General features: G+C 36.7%; 1 protein-coding gene across 17 annotated transcripts in view; it reads right to left on the bottom strand.

Moving 5' to 3' along the window:
* The window catches only part of TENM2 (teneurin transmembrane protein 2), a 1,977,383-nt gene that overhangs the window by 696,218 nt on the left and 1,259,712 nt on the right, over nt 1–21,453 (bottom strand). The gene's annotated exons all lie outside the window — the stretch shown is intronic.

Raw genomic sequence — 21,453 nt, 5'->3', positions numbered from 1 at the left:
CAAATGACACTGGGCAACTTCTGGGTCTAGGCCTCAAGAGGCATTTCAGCTACTATTTTTACCCTTCTGCAATGTGGTACCACTATTTAAGGAAGCTTGAGCTATCCTGTGGGAGGATGAGACCACTTGGAACAAACCCTCTTATCTTATGCTCCCTACGCAACAGTTCTTTCTTAGTCTTGAGTGTGCACTGGAATCACCTAGAGGACTTATTAAGACAGATTGCTGAAATCCACTCCTAATTTTTGATTCAGTATTTCTGGGATGGTGTCTGAGAATGCTCATTTCTAATGACTTCCCAGGTGATGCTAATGGTGATGGTACAAGTGACCACACTTTGAAAATCACTGCCCCAGACCAACCATTCCATTTAAGCCCTGAGATAACTCTAGTCATGTGACTGACGCCAGGTAAGTCCAGCAGAAGATCTGCTCAGTTGACCTATCAGCTCCTGAATTATGGGGTGGTTTAGTACACAGCAAGAAATAACTGGGACACCAAGTTATTCTGGCATTTTGTGTGGCTGACTTCTCACTCATTACTGGTTTTATAAAATCTCTTAAAGTTTCACTGCAAAGAGATGCCTGGGTTGCTCAGTTGGTTAAGTGTTCGACTATTGCTTGCAGGTTGGGTCATGATCTCACAGTTCATGGGCTCTAGCTCTGCAAGGGGCTCTGTGCTGACAGCATGGAGCTTGCTTGGGATTCTCTCACTCCCTCTCTCTCTCTCCCTCCTCCGCTCACACTCACTCTCTTGCTCTCTGTATCTCAAAATAAATAAACATTTAAAAAATAAATAAATTTGGGGCACCTGGGTGGCTCAGTGGGGTTAGGTGTCCAACTTTGGCTCAGGTCATGATCTCATGATTTGTGGATTTGAGCCCCACACTGTGCTATTAGCACAGAGCCCACTTCAGATCTTCTGTCTCCCTCTCTCTCTGCCCTTTTCCCACTTGCTTGAGCTCTCTCTCTCTCTCTCTCTCTCTCAAAATAAACATTAAAAAATTTTTTAAATAAATAAATTTTCACTGCAAAGGCATTTGTAGTTAACAGAAAGAAAACTAGAGAATATAATGGTAGGAAGAAATAAAGTTCTTGCTTGGGTGAAAACAAGAGAGATGGCTTATATATATAGGAATACGTAAAGATAATGCAAAACATATGCAGAATAATTAATTACTTTTTTTCCTGTGTGACAATGACCCAGAGACATTTCTATCAAACTCTAAGGTACTTAAGAATCTTTAAGAAGCTCACTAACATTCAGATTACAGGGCTTGACCCCTCAACGATTCAGATGGAGAGAGAAAGGGAAACGACCCAGTAATCTGTATTTTTAAAATAACTACTCTCATTCCTGGTGGTTCTTATTCAAATGGTTTATAGACCTACAGACACCAAAGAAAGACCTGATGGTTAGCTCCTGGGGGCCAGACAATATTTATAAATCTCTATCAAGTTCACATATAGAAAGACTCTTGAAAAATGTGTTAAACCACCTGCCTAGTTAAGAACATCCCCTCTTCAATATGAAGAACATTCTTTGTGACCAATTTCCTCTATTTGTAGTTATAATCACTTTCCTTCTTTCTTCTCTATTAGGCTTTTAAAAGATGGTATAAAAAGCCTCCTGGTGAGAGAATTCAAGGGCTCCTGATTCACCTTATGCACTGTGGTGGATCCTTCTGTCTTCTGCCAGGTCATCTTGCCCCACCTTAACCCCCCCTGCAACCACTCTCCCTAAATACAACATGCCCACTTACCAGAGCATTTCCAGAAGGAGTGGGCACACTGAGTACACAAAGCGGCCACTGAGTAAAGTGGGGTTATTCCAGAGCACCAGCTTTTCCTCTTTCCCCCAAGTATAGCAATCATCGAAAGTTAATTCGTATTTATATTTCACAGCATGTGATTATATGCTACATGTGCCTGTGATCCTAATTCCTCAAATTATTGATTTATATATTAGCCATCCAAAATTAATATAATTTCAAAATATTTTGCTAATGCATTGGGTTTCAGAGAAAACATATTAATGTGGCTCACAACCTTCAGAGAGATGAAATAGAAGCCATTATATCTTCAGTTTAAACTTCACTTTAAATGCCTTTAGTAGTTTTCAGTCGTGTTTCACAAGAATATATAAATCAATTTGAATTATGGTCAAATTTCAATGTAGATATATTGATTCCAGAAGCCAATCTTACTATTTACATAACTAAACTTTGATGGCCGTGTATATGTGTGTGTGTGTGTGTGTGTGTGTGTGTGTGTGTGTGTGTGTGTTGATCAAAATTCCTGCTGCTCTAAAACAGACATTTTTCAATTTAGAGAGTAATTTTTAAAGTATTAAATTTATCCCAAACCCTTCTTCCCCAAAACACCTCACCCTCTGAAAAAAAAAGTCTTACTTATAAAAGATAGTCTCCCCGTGGCATTTAATGAGTTACCCATCATTAACTCCACAGGATACAGTCAATAAATTTAATATGTGTGTACTTAAATGAAAGATCTGACAGCCATGAATTGTAAATGGGAATTTGGTATAAACAGAAATTTTTATGAGTAAAAAAATAAGAAAAACATCATTAGAACTTACATTAACGATAAATTCTTCCTGGCTACTTACTTCCTTCAGGTTTTATTAGAAGAAGGAATTGATGCTTAAGGGCATTTAGGGACAAGATGGGGACAATGTACCATAATATTAGAGCAGAAAATCTCCAGTGAGAGGATTTTGATTTAGTATCTATCCTCTTTTCCATCTGATTCATAAGGGGGTGAAAAGCAGTATTGCTCCCCGTTCTGGGCCATTCACCCTTCCATTTAGAAACCTTCTTAACAAGAGTGAGAAGAAGGACTAATAGAGAAACCTAACTTTATTTTGTATCTAGGAGGCAATGGGGAACCAAGAGAGTAACTTTTACGGATTATCTACCATAAGTCAAGTACCAAGTGAGGCACTTTATTTAAGTAATCCTATTTAATTCTTCAAAGCCTCAGTTTTCATATATTTTTGAAGAGATTCATAATTCTTATATTATAAACTGAGGCTTAGAAATTTTAAATCCCTTACCCAAAGTCATACAAGCTAATAAATTATAGAACTAGTATTAGTCTACTTGACTCTTAAAAACGACTCTACTATATCAAAACGTTTAGCTTTTTATTCAGGGTGGGCAAATGTTTTTTCTGCAAAGGGCCAGAGAGTAAATATTTTTAGTCTTTGAAGGCTATACGGTCTCTGTTGCAGCTACTCAACTCTGCTTGTGGGTGAAAGCAGTGATAGTACCTAAATGAATAAGCATGGCTGTGTTCCAGTAAAAGTATTTTTTAATGGATACTGAAATTTGAATTTTATTTGATTTCCATGTGTCATGAAATATCATTCTTTCATTTATTTTCAATCATTTCAAAATGTAAAAAACATTTTTAGTTTACAGCCATATAAAACCAACTGGCTGGCTAAATTTGGTCTGGGGGTCTTAGTTTGCAAACCCTTCCTTTAATTCCCTAAGCATCTGGGGGTCGAGGACTGTACGTTTTGATTCTCTGACTCTTGTGAGTACCTCCTTACAGCACCTGAAACAGACTGGGTTCTTGCCTAACATTTGGTGATTGGATTGAGTATGTGGCTCTCAGTGGTCTCCTTTTTATCTTTTCAATTGTGTATTCCTTGCTTTCTTTTTACTTGAGACTAAATTTACTCCATTGCTATAATTTAAAATTTTTTCAAAGAAAAATAAAAGTTGTATCATTTAAAGTTACTGTACCTTAACAAATGCACCTAAAGTGGCACTGTTTTTGCATGCATGAAAGCTCAAAGCCTCAACAACTCCCATGAGCGATTAATCTTCTAACACTAATTAGATATTTGCTAATTAGCGTCTGATGTGTGAAATGAAAAAACATTTTGAAGCTGAAATGAATAGGGTCTAGAAAGATAGGGCTGTATTCCAGTTCCCCCCTTTCCATATTATTATCATATTTCATAAATATTAATAAGATCACATGATATCAGCTGCTCTATAAAATTATCTCTCTGAACGAAGGCTTTTGTTTGATATAATAGGGATGTGTCAATATTTTGCATATGGGAGAAAGCACTCAATGAAGGAAAGCATTTTTCTCCTCAATGTTAAAGAGATGTCATATTTCATGAATCACTTTTATGCTTCATCAGCCAGTCCTACTTTTTAACCTAGGCTACTTCTTCCTATAAGAGAAAGTGGAAAATTTTTCTCCAAATCATCACTTCTCTTCCTCTCTTACACTCTAATCTTATCTTCGTTTAAAAGAAAACTTAATAGAATGGAAAATATCTTAAACCTATGATTCTGTGCAATGAAATAATAAAAATCAGAATAGAATAGCCGATTTCAATAAGGAATTTGACTAGTAAAAGAGAGACATTTGAATTTCATTAATTGCATGCATGAGGACAGTCCTAAGAAACCTCCTTATGCCATCTTAGTTAAAAAACAAAACAAAACAAAAAACTATGGAGAATGGGATACAGGTTTCAGTGCTTCCAACTCACACACATAGGCTGTAATATTCAAGTCATAAATATTAAGTCATGTTGTATTCATAAAATGTAACATTTTGATTTGGAATATTTCTCAAATGAAAGCCCACATTAAACATATTTGGTTCTGAAATAAAAGACTGAAATAATAAACTATTTCAGTTGGTGTGGGATTTTTTGAAAAACCACTCACCTGTGAATGCTGGTCATATCACAAATTATATCTAATTACAGCATTGATACAGTAATTTGAAATGATAGCTAAGCGCAAGTTGACAAAGGTGACATTGAAACATAATGACGATGAGATTATCGTTTTCTTAGGCTGACATTTTGTGATTACAATAATGCTGATCGAGATGATTAAAACCATAATGAAGGGAAAGCTCCAAGAACCAGAACAAAACATACTCAGACTATAAAGAAGCCAACTATCATTTTGAATCCTGCTTCTTCAATATAAGTTTGCTGCCAGCATAAATTTAGGTAGTTGCACTAGTCCCAGAGACCTGAGGGAACTTCAGTTGACAGACAAAATTTTCTACCTAGTCATGGAAGTTTTCAAAGCTGGTATCAGAAGGATAAGGGCATCTATGCCAATTTACCTATTTTCACTGGTTATCATATTCCAATTAGCTTAGACATTGATTATCAGCTCCCAGATGCAAAACACTAATACACCATCTTCATTGATACCCAGTTATCAGGATCTTCAGCTTAAAATTCATAGTGATCTCAAGACTGAACTGCTGCAAACACCAAGTGAATGGCAAAAGTCTGGCAGACATTACCCTTTCACTTATGATTAAATGAGAATAAAACCAGACAGCTTTTAATTACCAACAATGGAGAAATGAGTCAAGGAGAATCATACTCAATCAAGACATCACCAGTCAATCCAACGGGCCGACTGACTGAACCTGGGAAATGTACAATGTTCTGTACCTTGCTCAAAGGAGTCTGTTTAAATTGTATCAAGTTCAAAGTATCTGATGATACTTGTAATTCCATCTGAATTTTCAACTTTATTTCAAAAATAGGGGATAAATGTGTCTCATTGTTTTAGAATCACCTTCCCAACTATATAAGTATTCTCAAAATTGTTTTTCACTTACCTATGGTATTTGGTGTCTCAAAGGATCAAAGATTATGGATATTCACCTGGAAGCAATTTGCAAAAATTATATGCCACCAGCTAGGTTAGGTACAATTGTCCCATTTTTCTGATGAGGCAACTGAGACATAGAGTGAAAGTCTGGACTGTCAGTACTTCCTCTTAATGGAAAACTTTCCAATTTCCTAAAGTATCCTACATTCTGAAACATTTGAAAAGTCTTCCTCCTTCCTTGAAGTGTCAGCTGACTGTTTTACAGCTCAGATATCATGGTTTTGTTATCACCACTTATTTTTCTGCAAGTATAACAAAGAGGTATGCTATGATGTGAATTACATGATGTTCAAATGTATCCCATTCCTTAGTAAAATCTATTTCATTTGTAATCTTCATCCTTATACATTCCATCCTAATGATATCCACCTGGGTTGTAATAACACATTTCCCCAAGGATCATCTATGATTTTAGACTTTGAAATGTACCTAGGAAGATGGAAGAGGACAAAGGTAATGGGAGCCAGTAATAGCTTACACAAGTCCACAGAGTTTCAGAGGTAGAATGTGGTGGCCTTTTTATAAGGTCTTGTTTCTGTTGTTGTTGTTGTTTTTTCAAAAAGAATCATCATGATTCTGAGAAAACCACTCTTCCTGGTGGACGCAGCTTCTGTTTCTCTACTTTTAGTCAACCTATCCTTAGATCTTTTAATTTTTTATTTCATATCAAGTCTAACTACTGACACAATAATTTGAAATGATAGTTAAGCACACATGGACAGAGATTACACTAGAACATGATGATGAAATTATGTAATGCATATACTTTATATAGTATCTCATTTATTCCTGACATTGTTGTCTACATTTTACAGACAAAGAAATCCAGCTCAAAAGACTTTAAATCACTTCAATCCATTTCCTCAAAAGCATCTACTTAGCACGTATAGGATATTGGCCATTGTGAAGGCCTGGGCATCTGATATTGAGCCAAAGAGACTACTAAAAGCCTATGCTTAAACCAACTACCGGTGCTGGTCTGAGATCTTAGGGGCAAGTAACTGATGAATTCCATCTCTTGCCTGGATCCATGTTAAAATCACATGTACTCCAAATTTTCAAAATCATAGACATTTGTCCTGAGTTTTTTCATTATCAGGAGTCATTATACTATAATTCATGGGCCAAATCTAGTCTGCTAAGCCACTTTGTATGGTCCACAAGTTAAGAATGCCAAACCCCCCCCCCCGCATTTTTAAAGTGTTGTTTTAAAAAATAAAAGAATTGTAAAAAGAGACATTATGGCCCATAAAGCCTTAACATTTACTTTTTGGCCCTTTATAGTAAAAGTTCGCTGACCACTGATCTTTCTGAAGGAAGGTTAAATTTGGCTTCAAGTTCTTTTCCATGAGTGCTAAATAGCTCTGTACAGACACTATGTATTGTTGGCCTTAGGGTTTTTGTGGTACTAAGAATTATTTATTTGTAGCTATGTTCTAATCATTGTGGAAAATATTTTCTAGCTTATCAATTCTATTAAACTTCAAAATAAGCCCAGGTAGGCACTATTGTTATTCCATTTTTTCCAGTTAAGAGACTTAGGCTCAGGATAGTCCGGTATCAGAGCATACGGTCTGACAACCAGGCAGGATTCAGGTCCCACTCTGTCCAGGCCCACTACTAGCCCAGAAGGCATTTATATGATAAAAAGAAAAATGTGTCCCTCCATGTTGGAGACAGACTACTGGGCAAGAGAATCAGGAACTATATTTCAGGTCCACTTTTCTCCTTGGCCAAGCTTCCTGCACAACCATAAGCAGTTTGAGCCTATGATCCACTCTGCTATCCAATCCTGATGCACTAACCTATCTTCAATGAGCATCTTCATGTTTTGTACCTTCTCCTGGGCACTGTGTGCTCACTTGTGACTTTGGCTTTTCTACAAGCAGGGTTTAGACTTCCTTTAGCATTATCACTGTGACCACCTCTGACAGACTCCTTGTTTCTCAGGCCTTGATTCCCCCAGCTCCCAATAAGACATTATTGCACTTTGCAGATACTGATTTTTTTATCATTCCAAGGCCTGTGGCAACCCTGCATCAAGCAGGTCTACTGGTACTGTTTCTCCAATGGCATCTGCTCACTTTGTCTGTTTCATATTTTGGTAATTCTTGTGATATTTCAAACATTTTCATTATTATTATATTTGTTATGGTGATTTGTGATCAGTGATCTTTGATGTTACTATTGTAATAGTTTTGGAGCACTGTAAACCATGACCATACGAGACAGTAAACTTAATCAATAGATACTGTGTGTTCTGACTGTTCCACTGACCAGCAGTCCCTCCTCTGTCTCCCTCTCTTTCTCCCTCTCTCTCTCTTTTCTTGGGATTCCCTATTCCTTGAGACACAATATTGAAATTATGTCAATTAATAATCCTACAATGGCCTTAAAGTGTTCAAGTAGAAGGAAGAGTCGCAGATCTCTCATTTTAAATCAAAAGCTAGAAATGATTAAGCCTAGTGAGGGAGGCATGTCAAAAGTGAAGACAGGCCAAAAGCTGGGCCTTATGTGCCAAACAGTCAAGTTGTGAACGCAAAGGGAAACTCCTTGAAGGAAATTAAAAGTGCTGCTCTAGTGAACAAAGGAATGGTAAGAAAGTGAAACTGCCTTATTGTTGATATGCAGAAAGTTTTAGTGGTCTGGATGGAAGACCAAACCAGCCAAAATATTCTCTTAAGGCAAAGCCTAATCCAAAGTAGGGCCCTAACTGCTTGCAATTTGATGCAGGCTGAGGGAGGTGAGGAAACTGCAGAAGAAAATTCGAAGCTAGCAGAGTTTGGTTCATGAGGTTTACAGAAGAAGCCATCTCCTTAACATAAAAGTGCAAGATGCAGCAGCAAATACTGATGTAGGATCTGCATCAAGTTACCCAGAAGATGCAGTCAAGATAGGTAATGAAGGTGCTTACACTAAATCACAGATTTTCAATGTTGATGGAACAACCTTATATTGGAAGAAGATGCCATTTAGGAATTTCATAGCTAGAGAGAAGTCAATGCCTGTCTTCAAAGCTTCAAAGGACAGAATTACTGTCTTGTTAGTGGCTAAAGTAGTTGGTGACATTAATTTGAAGTCAATGCTCATTCACCATTCAGAAAACCCAAAGACCCTTAAGAATTATACTAAATCTACCCTGCCTACATTCTAAACATGAAATGACAAATAGTTGTGCTTGGATGATGGCACAACTATTTACAATTCAGTTTACTGAACATTTTGAGCCCACTGTTGAGATCTACTACTCAGAGAAAAAGATTCCTTTCAAAATATTACCAATGACTGACAATGCAATTGGTCACCCAAGAGCTGTGATGGAAATGCACAATGACATTAATGTTGTTTTCATGGCCGCTAACACAACATCCATTGTGCAATCCATGGATCAAGGAGAAATTTCAACCTTCAAGTCTTATTATTTAAGAAATACATTTTGTAGGGCACCTGGGTGGCTCAGTCAGTTAAGCCTCCAACTTTGGCTTAGGTCACAATCTCATGGTTCGTGGGTTTGAGCCCTGCATTGGACTGTGTGCTGACAGCTCAGAGCCTGGAGCCTGCCTTGGAATCTGTGTCTCCCTCTATCTCTGCCCCTCCCCATCTCATGCTCTGTCTCTCAAAAACAAATAAATGTTTAAAAAATTAAGAAATACATTTTGTAAAGGCTATAGCTATGATAGTGATTCCCCTGATGGATCTGGGAAAGTCAGTTGAAACCATTTTGAAAAGAATTATTCTAGATGCCATTAAGATTATTTGTGTTTCATGGAAAAAGGTCAAACACCAACATGAACAGAAGTTTGGAAGAAGTTGATTTCAACTTTCATGGATGACTTTGAGGGGTTCAGGACTTCAGTGGAGCAAGTAACTGCAAATGTGGTAGAAATATCAAGACAACTAAATTAAAAGTGGAGCCCGAGGATGTGACTGAATTGTTGCAATCTCATGATAAAACTTGAATGGATGAGGAGTTGCTTCTTACGAATGAGCAAAGAAGGTATTTCTTGAGGAGGAATCTAGTCCTGGTAAAGATGCCATGGAAATTGTTGATATGACAAAAAAAACATTTAGAATATTACATAAACTTAGTTGATAAAGCAAAGGCAGGGTTTGAGAGGATTGGCTCCAATTGTGAAAGAAGTTCTACTGTGGGTAAAACGCTATCGAACAGCATTGCATGCTACAGAGAAATTTTTCATGAAAGGAAAGTCAATCAATGCAGCAAACTTCATTGTTGTCTTATTTTAAGAAATTTCCACAGCCACTCTGACCTTCACCTTCTGCAATTACCACACTTATCAGCCAATAACCATCAACATCAAGACAAGACCATCCACCAGCTAAAAGATTATTACTTGCTGAAAGCTCAGATGATGGTTAGCATTTTCTAACAATAAAGTATGTTTATTTTTATTTTTATTTTTATTTTTAGTTTATCATTATTTATTTCTTGAGAGACAGAGTATGAGGCGGGAGAAGCAGAGGGAGAGGGAGACACAACCTGAAGCAGGCTCCAGGCTCTGAGCTGTCAGCACAGAGCCCAATGCGGGGCTTGGACCCATCAACTGTAAGATCATGACCTGAACTAAAGTCGGATGCTTAATTAACTGAGCCATCCAGGGGCCCCACATTATTTTTATTTTTATTTTTATTTTATTATTTTTAAAAGAAATTTTTTTTAACGTTTATTTATTTTTGAGACAGAGAGAGACAGAGCATGAACAGGGGAGGTTCAGAGAGAGGGAGACACAGAATCTGAAACAGGCTCCAGGCTCTGAGCTGTCAGCACAGAGCCCGACGCGGGGCTCGAACTCACTGACCGTGAGATCATGACCTGAGCCGAAGTCGGACGCTTAACCGACCAAGCCACCCAGGCGCCCCCCCACATTATTTTTAAATTAAGGTATGTAATTTCCTTTAGACATAATGCTATTGCACACTTAATAGACTATAGTACAGTATAAATATAACTTTTATATGCACTGGGATACCACAAACTTCATTTGACTTGCTTTAATGCAATATTCACTTTATTGCTCTGGTCTAGAACTTGAAAATCTCATGAACTTGTGGAAATTAAACAACACCCTTTTGAACTATAAATTGATCAAAGAAGAAGTTAAAAGGCAATAAAAATTTCTGGAGACAAATGAAATAGAAACATGACATACAAGAATTTGTGGAAGAAAGGAAATAATTAAGAGTAGAGTAGAAACAGATGAAATAGAAAACAAAAAAATGATAAAAAATATTAACCAAACTAATTGAAAAGATAGAAAGATAATTGTCTCATTTGCAGATGCCATGATTTTATATACAGAAAATCCTAAACATTCAATAAAAAAACTGTTAGATTCAATCACTGAATTCAGTAAAATTTATGGATACAAAATTAACCTACAGATATCAATAGAAATTCTATATATTAATAACAAAATTTCTGAAAAATAAAGAAATCAATTCCATTTACTATACCATCAAAAACAGTAAATTGCCTACTAATAAATTTAACTAAAGAAGTGAAAGATATCTACACTGAAAACGACAAGACATTGATAGGAAAAAAATAGAAAAGACACAAATAAATGGAAAGATATCCCTGTTCATGGATTAGAAAAATTAATATTGTTAAAATGTCACTACTACTGAAAGCCATCTATGGATTCAGTGCAACTCTATCAAGATTCCAATGAAATTGTTTACAAATAGAAAAAAACACTCTTAAAATTTATATGGGACCACAAAAAGTCTGAATTTCCAAAGAAACCTTGAGAAAGAACAAAGCAAGAGATATCACACTTCTTGATTTTAAGCTAAAAGCTATAGTCACCAAAGCAGTATGGTACTGACATAAAACAAATAGACCATTGGAACAGAATTGAGAGCCCAGAAATTAACCCAAGCATCTATGGTCAAACGGTACTTCACAAGGTAACCAATAGTACTCAGTCGAGAAAAAGAAGCCCTTTAATAAATGGTACTGGAATAATTAGATATTCACATGTAAAAGAATGAAACTGGGCTCATATCTCACACCACTCACAAAAATTATTCAAAACAGATTAAATGCTTAATTTAAGACCTGAAACCATGAAACTCCTATAAGAAAACATTGGAACAAAGATTCTTAACATAAGTCTTGGTAATGAGGTTTTTGGATATGACACATAGAGCAAAAACAACACAAAACACAAAAAAGTAGGATTGCATCAAACTAAAAAGCCTCTGCACACAAAAGAAAGACAACCTACAGAATGGGAAAAATATATTTGTGAACCATGTATTTGATAAGGGGTTCATATCTAAAACATGTAAATAATTCACGCAGTCAATAGCAAAAATAAAGTAAAATAAATAACCCAATTAAAAAAAATGGACAAAGGGCCTGAATAGATTTCTTCAAAAAGTTATGTAAAGGGCTAGCAGCATACATGAAATGATGCTCAATATCACTAGCTTTTAGGGAAATGCAAATTAAAACCACAGTGAGATATTACCTCATGCCTATTAGAATAGCAATCAACAAAAACACAAGTGATAAAACAAATGCTGGTGTGGATATGGAAAAATGTGCATTGTTGGTGTGATTTTAAACTGGTATAACCACTCTGGAAAGCAGTATGGAAGATCCTCAAAAAATTAAAAATAGAACTACCATATGATTCAGAAATTCCATGTCTGGGAATATGTCCAATGGTAAGGAAAAAACAAACTCAAGAAGCTACCTGTACCCCCGTATTCATAGAAGCATTATTTATAATAGCCAAGACATGGAAACAACTTCAGTGTCTATTGAGAGATGAATGGATAAAGAAGTTGTAATTATATAGATATAGACACAGATATAAAATGGAATATTATTCAGCCATAAAAATGATAAAATTCTACCATTTGCAACAACGTGAAAATACCTTGAAGGGGCATGCATTAAGTGAAATATTGAAGTAAGTCAAACAAAGACAAATACTGCATGATCTCATTTATATGAGGAATCCAAAAAAATCATAGAAAAAGAGATCAAATTTATGGTTACCAGAGGTGGGGGTGAGGGAAGGAAGAATTGAAGGAAGATGGTCAAAAGGTGCAAACTTAAGGTTTTAAGATAAGTAACTACTGGGGATGTAATGGACAGCCTGGTGATTATAGCTAACATTACTGTGTGATATATAGGGAAGTTGTTAAGAGAGTAAATGCTAAGAATTCTCATCACAAAGAGAGATGTTTATTATTTTCTTCTTTCTTTTCTTTTTATTGTATCTATACAAGAAGATGGAAATAGTTAAACCTATTGTAATAATTTCAGAATATAAGTAAATTAACCATCATGATGTGCATGTTAAAATTATTCAGTGATGTATATCAACTATCAATAAAACTGAAAAAAAAAAGAGGGGAGACTGAGTAATTCTACCCACTTGCTTCAGCCAGCATGGCTAGAGTGTCAAATGAGTAGGGAATCCTCTCCAAAACAGTCAGTAACTTATTTTGTGGACCCCTTGGGCTTCTCTCTAGAACCTTCTGGAAAGGCACATCCAGAAGGCACTGGTACAAGCAAAAAAAAAAAAAAAAAGGAGACAGGAAAGTCATCTAAACTTGGATTTTAAAAGTTCTATACCTTGGATTAAAGAGAAAATTGACAATAATTTTTGTATCAGAGAAGTGATAATTTAATTTACCCTAAAACAGCCATGTTAACAACATGCTTCTAATTGTGCAAAATATGAAGAAAAAAAAGAAAGGAATTATATTAAGGAGAAACTTTATCTTGAAGACATGGAAAATGTTGGGTTCAAGGGACTCTTGTTTAGGTCTTCAGGTGTTCTGCAAAGGTAGATATTACATTAGGGATTAAGGAATAATAGGAATGATGGTGCAGCATAGAAACATGGTTAAGAGAATGTAGAAAGACAGAGAAGTCTCGTTAGCTCTTATCTGTATTATCCCTAGACCATGATACCTATCCTCCTTTTTGACAGTCTCTCTTCTATCCTGTACATCAAATTAATCATCCTATAAATTGTTTCATCATGTCACACTATTGCTCGAATACCCTTCAAATGGTTGTTACTGAAATTCAAATACAATTGCTTTCCCATAGCATTCAATGAAGGGCTGCCAGATAAAATATAGGATACCCAGTTAAATTTGAATTTCAAATAAACAGTAATTTTGCTTGGGACAAACAATGCCAAAAATTACTTGTTGTTCACACAAAATTCAAATTTAACAGGGTATCCTGTAATTTTATTTGCTAAATCTTCAAATTCAAAGGCATTTCTAACCTGGCCCCAACCTCCCTCTGGAGCTTTATCTTCCTGCATTCCATTAAAATGGTTTTCTTGCCCCATGAAATGCACAAAGCATATTCTTATCTCCAAGCCTGGCTCCTACTGGCACCCTCACCTGGAGTGTCTATTTTATTTTTCACTCTCTGTCCAGCAAGGTAGTACATCACAGTCCCCAATATGTATTCTTATCCCCTGAGAAATTACATCTATGAGATGCATATGTTCCTCATTTGACACTTGATAAATACATATACTGTATCTATCACTCACACTGCTGAGAAGATGGCATTTTTGGTTATTTAAGCCCTGAATTGTTATCCTAGTCTTCCCATTCCTGATCTAGATGTGTCCTTCATTATGGACATAGTCAGTGACTCAATATGGCTTGACCCTGAAACCGTAAACCCTCTGAGAGTTTCAAGTGTCACTGTGGCAAGGGACAGAGCAGGCTTTAAACCCACTTAAGAATCAGTGTGTGTCACTCCTTTACCCTGGTGTTGATTTTTGTTGATTTGAGCCCTACTGAATTCTCTTTGAATATTCCTTTCTATCTGTATGCATTCTACTTCACACCATTTCACTTACATGGCTCTACAAGAGCAATGGCCATTGGGCCAGTTTCTCTGCCTGCAGTGTCTTTCCAAAGCTTCAGCCACAATTTATTGTATTCAAGCCTGTCACGAATTTCTCTAAAACCACCCTGAACATGGTCTCTTTAAGTTCTGGAAACTTCATTCCTACCAAATGTATTGGCTTGTTCTTCCAGGTTGTTGATTTTCTGATGCTCATCTATTGTTTTGCTTTAGTTCATACAAGTTCCTTTCATGTGCATTTTTCACCCAAGTCATATCTTCTCTGAACATTCCCATGTCTCGCTTCCTTGTCCTATCTCCTGAAATCCTCTACTTTCCCATCTTGAACAATCAAAGTATTTCCTCTCTACTCATATTTCATCTCCTTCAGAAAGCTTTCCTTGATTATCCTAATCAGAAGTCATAGAATCTTAGTTTGGGAGGAAGACTTCAGACTTCATCTCATCTGATATACTAGTTTGTACATTCCTTTTCAGGATACATATTTTATCTTCCTACTGGATACATACTTTGGGAAAGTTGGGAACCATGCATCATCCAGTCTAGATTATCTGCCATGCTTCAGAGGAGATGTGTATGTATATATATGTATGTATATATGTGTATATATATACACACATACACATACATGTTTATGACACACATATGAATACACATGAGCATATATGTATACAGATATACATATCTCAGTTCCCACTAGTTGAAACTAAGTATTTCATATGTCTTATCTAATAAAACTTTAAATGTCTTATAGAGACAAAAAAACAACTTTCATGGTCCTTAGATCTTAGGCAAATTACTTACTTTTTTGGTATTCGGTTTCCTTACCTGCAAATGTAGAGAATATTAGCTCCTACCTCATGGTGTGGCTATGGGAGTGAATGACACAAAACACTCAAGGCAGCTTAACAGCTATGTTTGAAGACAAGTCTAAGTAAAAATGTTTTGAATAAATGAGAGATATTGTAGAGAGGTACTCTATTTCCCACTATATGTAGGAAATATGACCTAACTCACAACATAAATGAGGCTGTGAAAAGACAAAGTACTGGGTAATGGGGTTTACTGGAGACCAAATTCAGACAGCAAAATGCCTGAGTTCTAATAACTCTTACATGATAACTTGTTGGACCATTATTTATTATAATAAAGTGATAAAAAAACCTAACGACTTTGAACCATAGTTTATTTTTTAACAAAGATTAGAGAATGAAATCTTTGAAAACAATATAAAGGAGGCCTACAGTTCTTGCCCAGTGCTTTGAAATCCCCAGTAGAAATACATACAGCGTATTCTTGTACATAAAGCGGCTGTCATCCATAGCTTGAAGATGTAGGAAGCAGGAACAAAACACTAGGAACTCCTCAAAAATAAAGTAAACCAGTTTCAGCTACTTCTAATGTTTAGAAAAGTTTGCAAATGTACTATTAGGTGTACTGTGATACTCTGATGCCATATATTTGAAGGCAGTAAGTGAAACCTCTTTAGGCTTCCCACGCTCCTTGCAGTCATGGACTTGTCTACTGCTGCTCTGTTTTCTTCACATCAGCTCAGTGGAGCTGTGTACCCTCTTCAGCCTTCTCCACTCAGAGGGGAGAGTTAATGCAGATAGATTGCTCCTGGGCTTCTAGCCGGACTACTTAAAATGATATTACTTCCATCTGTGACGTGCATCACCAGCAGTGCTCACATTTGAGGGCAACAGCAAACAGACAACTAAGTCCGCGCGAGCTGGAAGGAAAGCCGCGCTCCCCACTGAAACGGAAGACAGCGACAGGGCTATCAATCTGTCAATTTCGTCAACAGGGGCACAGGCCTCTACCTACCTGATGGGGCTCTTGAGCAAGGCCAATTGCTCCCAGTTCGCAGGACCGGAAGGGAACTTTGCTCAAGGATCACGAGCCCATTTTGACAACACGGGATTGATGCAATCAGAGTAAAAACTTAAATCAGGCCTTTCTTCTGATAAATGCCATATTGTAAGAAAACCCTCCTTGGGCCAAAAAGAAAAGTATAAAAAGCACCCATCACGCAGAATTCCTTGAGGATGAAAAGACATAATGAGGAAAATAAAAAGTCAAGCTGAAGTATTAGGCTCAGGGCGTGACAAATGGTCAAAACTAAATAAAGGGTGCCTGCAGTTATTTGCATACTTAGCACTCATATACACAGATATTCATGTGCAAACACTCAGGTGGCCCTTTTCCAGGTTTATTGTTTATTATTATTCCTTATTTTAAAATTCTGTTCCTTGTAGAGCATTGTTCTCAAATTATCTGTGTGAACAACTAATTTTTTAAAAAAGTTTCCAATCTGACACAAAAATAAAGTATAATAAAAACTGAGTTACTAGAAAAATGGATATCATGGTAATATCAAAGTGCTTGTTTCTCATATTCTGAGTTTCTCTATTTATCTTGCTGTGGATTGGTAGCAGTTTGCTCTGCACATCGTTCTTTATTTTTTTTTAATTTTTTTTAACGTTTATTTATTTTTGAGACAGAGAGAGACAGAGCATGAACGGGGGAGGGGCAGAGAGAGAGGGAGACACAGAATCGGAAGCAGGCTCCAGGCTCTGAGCCATCAGCCCAGAGCCCGATGAGGGGCTTGAACTCACGGGCTCATTAGGTGTACTGTGATACTCTGTGATACTCACCGTGAGATCGTGACCTAAGCTGAAGTCGGAGGCTTAACCGACTGAGCCACCCAGGCGCCCCTGCACATCGTTCTTCAAACAGTGATGCTTTAGGTATGCTCTACATGGTTTAGTACAAAGGACTATTCTCACAAAAATGGTCAAGGAACATAAAAGATTTTTGTTTGTGATAGATAAAGTCAGTAACAAACTGCACCCCAACTAGTTGAATTTTGGAAGAGTAGCCATTATCTTCTCTTGTCCACTCATCAGCTTCAAACATGTTGGTATACTTTCAAAGCACCCACAAATACTGGGCTCTGTGAAGGCTGTAACTTCTGTCATTTGTATTTTTTTATCAACAGAATAGATATTTTAGAGTTTAAAAGTGCTGAGAAGGGGCACCTGGGTGGCTCAGCCGGTTGAGCGTCCAACTTTGGCTCAGGTCATGATCTCACAGTTCATGAGCTCAAGCCCCACATCAGGCTCTGTGCTGACAGCTCAGAGCCTGGAGCCTGCTTCAGATTCTGTGTCTCCCTCTCTCTGCCCTTCCCCTCTAGCACTCTGTCTCTGTCTCTCTCTCTCAAAAATAAACAAACATCTAACAACTTTTTTTTTAAAAAAAGGGCTGAGAAAATATATTTCAGCATTAGAAAAATTTAACTTAACATTTTTTATTGTTTATTTATTTTTTGAGACAGAGACAGAGCATGAGCAGGGAAGGAGCAAAGAGAGAGGGAGACACAGAATCTGAAGCAGGCTCTAGGCTCTGAGCTGTCAGCACAGAGCCCAACGTGGAGCTTGAACTCACAGACGGTGAAATCTTGACCTGAGATGAAGTCAGATGCTTAACTGACTGAGCCACCCAGGCATCTGAGGAAAATGTAACTTTAAATCTGTGAGTCATTTGTACTTGTATAAGGTAACCCAGTAAGTCATTTATATCTGTACGAATAGACAAAACCCAAACAATCAATTCTTTATATGATTGTACATGTAAATTCACTCTTTAAAAGGTTTTGAGTCTCCTCTTATCAACACTACTCTTCATCTCAGCTCTCCCTCTGTGTTTACTCCGTGTGTTCAGACACTCTGGGCTTAAGCTATAGGCTGGAAACTCTGTGAAAGGCATAAAGATTCTCCTAAGTGCAGAGGGTGAATACATTAAGATGTAATGGAAGAGAGATGATACTAAACCAGGAAGCATGGGAATGAATTCTAGTTATAGCAACATTACTTAAAATTATAAGACTCCAGATTGTTCAAGTTTAAAGAAGCTCCCTGAAGATCATGTTCAATCTCCTTATTGTAAATGTGCAAACTAGAACAGAGACTCAAGAGTAGTTGGTCTGTAGCAGGATCAAGAATCAAAAATCTGGCTCAGAAGGCCAGGGGGCAGTAATTAAACAGAAACTATTACTGACTTATTTGCTTTTTCTCCACCTAAGACTCTGATTTATAAAATTGAAAAAAATATATACCTTTGTTCATTTACTCAATTACCTATGCCTATTATATATAATCCTATATGCAGAAAAGAGTTCTCCAGATGAAACAAGTCCAGTCAGGATCAGGCTTTCTTATTGTCTTTACCATTATTAGATACAAGTTTAAAGTGTACAGTTAGAGAAATGTTTCCCCTATTTTTAATCTTTCCACTTCAATCACTCCCACAATACTTACTCAAAAAAAATTAAAGAAAAACCATATGGGAATATATAATGTAGAATTTCAAAAATCCTGAAGATAGTTGTTGGTGACAAAGGACAGCCAAAATTGGGCTAAGATATTTCTACACACATGCTGTAAGAGACAAGAGTGTGAAGAGCTTCCAGCAATTCATTTCAATGAGTTCAATAGAGATTATTTTAATACATAGTAACATCAGTCATTGATTGAGCAGCTACAAATGCTGGGCACTTAATAAATGTCATCATATTTTTTGGTAAGTACCATACAGCGCATGATGGATTCAAAGAATGAAATTCCGAAAAGTTAAATAATTGTGTCCATTTACACAGCTAGACAGACAGACAGGCTTAAATCCCAGGTGGCTTAGTATGTGCCAGATATCACAGGGAGATTGATTCATGCACGATTTCATTTAACCCTCTCAACAAACTTCAAAAATAGGTATTATTAGGAGCACCTGGGTAACTCAGTCAGTTAGGTGTCCGACTTTGGCTCAGGTCATGATCTAACAGTTTGTGGGTTTGAGCCCCACACTGGGCTCTGTGCTGATAGCTCGAAGCCTGGAGCTTGCTTCAAATTCTGTGTGTGCCTCTCTCTCTCTGCCCCTCCCCCACTCATATTCTGTCTTTCTCTCCCCAAAATAAATAAACATTAAGAAATTAAAAGAGGTATTATGATAACTCAGATTTAAAGATGGAATTATCCATATCAGATTAAGAAATTCAGCTCAGTTACTACAATGAATAAGCCACAAAACTGAGATTCTGCATGTAGTGCCCATGCTTTATTCTCCAATACCCTTTTCCTCCTGGCAGCAAGGGGCAGGATACTCAACTAAACTCCACTCACGCCTAGCCCATGATATTTTGCAGTCCATTTTGACTTCCAAATGAGCTAGTAGAACTGGAAAGGAATGACCTTTCTTATCTAAGATGAATACATTTCCAATTATTGCACACTCCTGTCACATTGCATCATTCAACAATGCTTCCTAATTCACAGCCCTCCAAATTGTCAGAATTTCTCTGGATGCTTTAATTATTGAAGTTTATCTAAATAAAAAAAAAGGCACTGTGAAATTTGTCAGAAGACTGATTTTGTACCACTATGAAAGCAAATGCTAAATACTTTGTATGAGCTTATTAAAAAGTATTTAATGAAAAGGTATAAACTTCCAGTTACAGGATGTAATATACAACACAATGACTATAGCTAACACTGCTGTGTGATACATAGGGAAGTTGTGAACAGAGTAAATCCTAAGAGTTCTCATCACAAAAAGAATTTTATTCCTTTTTCCCCTTTTCTCTCTTTATTGTATCTATGTGAGAAGATGGTATTGTGGTAATCATTTCACAATATACGTTAATCAAATCATTAGGCTGTACACCTTAAACTTACGTCAATTATTTCTCAATAAAACTGGAAAAAAGTATTCAATAGACTTACATTCAAACTTTCTTTCTTCTTCTTTTTTTTAATCCCAGAAGAGATGGAATTCCTCTGGATGTTTTAGAAAAGCTACAAGGTGACTAGATGCAATCATTTTGATAGGGCAGAATCATCCCCTTGTACACTAAAGATAAACTTTGTTTTCTTCTTGTGAGTTCAAGGACCTCCTAACATTGTCATCTGATTAAACTTCCATGCAATAAACATTTACTGAGTACCTACTGTGTGCTATGGTTGAAGTATAAGTAGTCATGGTTTTCACCTTCACAGAATTCTGAACCTATGATTCACAAGGCACAAATAACTTATTCGATGAAAAAATAACAGCAGGAGAAGTACAGAAAATATTATGGAATCACAGGTGAGTAAGCACCCGTTTCCATCCTGGTGGTCAGGGAATGCTCTAAGAGAAAAGGAGCCATTTTCTTCTATCTTTGAAGTATTAGCATCAATTTACCAAGTGGGACAAGGGTTAGAACATTCTCTGACAGAACTGTATAGATACTGAGAGTATGGGAAATGTAAAACATGGGAAATAAAATGGTAGATTTGAAAGCATATCCTATAACTGCAGGAAAAAGTGAAACATTAATAACATGATATTTTAATCATCAAAATATTTGATATCCTGTATATATAATTTATGATGAGTGTCTCCTGAATTTCTTTTGGGGAGGTGGTGTTCTCTGTTGGATCTTCAGGCCTACTAAATATGACCCTTTGGGCTTACCTGTGCATGTCGGCCTATGTGATATTTCAGATATATCCTTTTTTGCATCAAAAAGTTAAATTCAAGAATGATTTGCTTTCAATATAGAAATGCAAAGTTTTAGTTGCTCTTTTTTGTAAATAACAATTCTCTCCTTCCATTTGAGATATGGGGGACTGGAGTTGGATGAGAAAGGAGATTGGTGGGGAGAATGGGGGACTCTTGATAAAAGATCTTATTTCCACAGAATTCATTCTTAATGCCAGGAGACAGAGGATTGATTGCATTTGAATCCATGTGGACTCTATGCTTTTCTGATGTATTGTGGGTTATTTAAGGGTAGAACATATGCCCTCAGAAATATTTGCATAAACATTTCAGCAAGATT

The sequence above is a fragment of the Neofelis nebulosa genome, chromosome 1 (genome assembly GCF_028018385.1).
Source record: "Neofelis nebulosa isolate mNeoNeb1 chromosome 1, mNeoNeb1.pri, whole genome shotgun sequence".
In the NCBI taxonomy this organism is placed as follows: domain Eukaryota; kingdom Metazoa; phylum Chordata; class Mammalia; order Carnivora; family Felidae; genus Neofelis; species Neofelis nebulosa.
The sequence above is the reverse complement of the archived record's forward strand: the minus strand, read 5'-3'. Positions and strand labels throughout refer to the sequence as shown.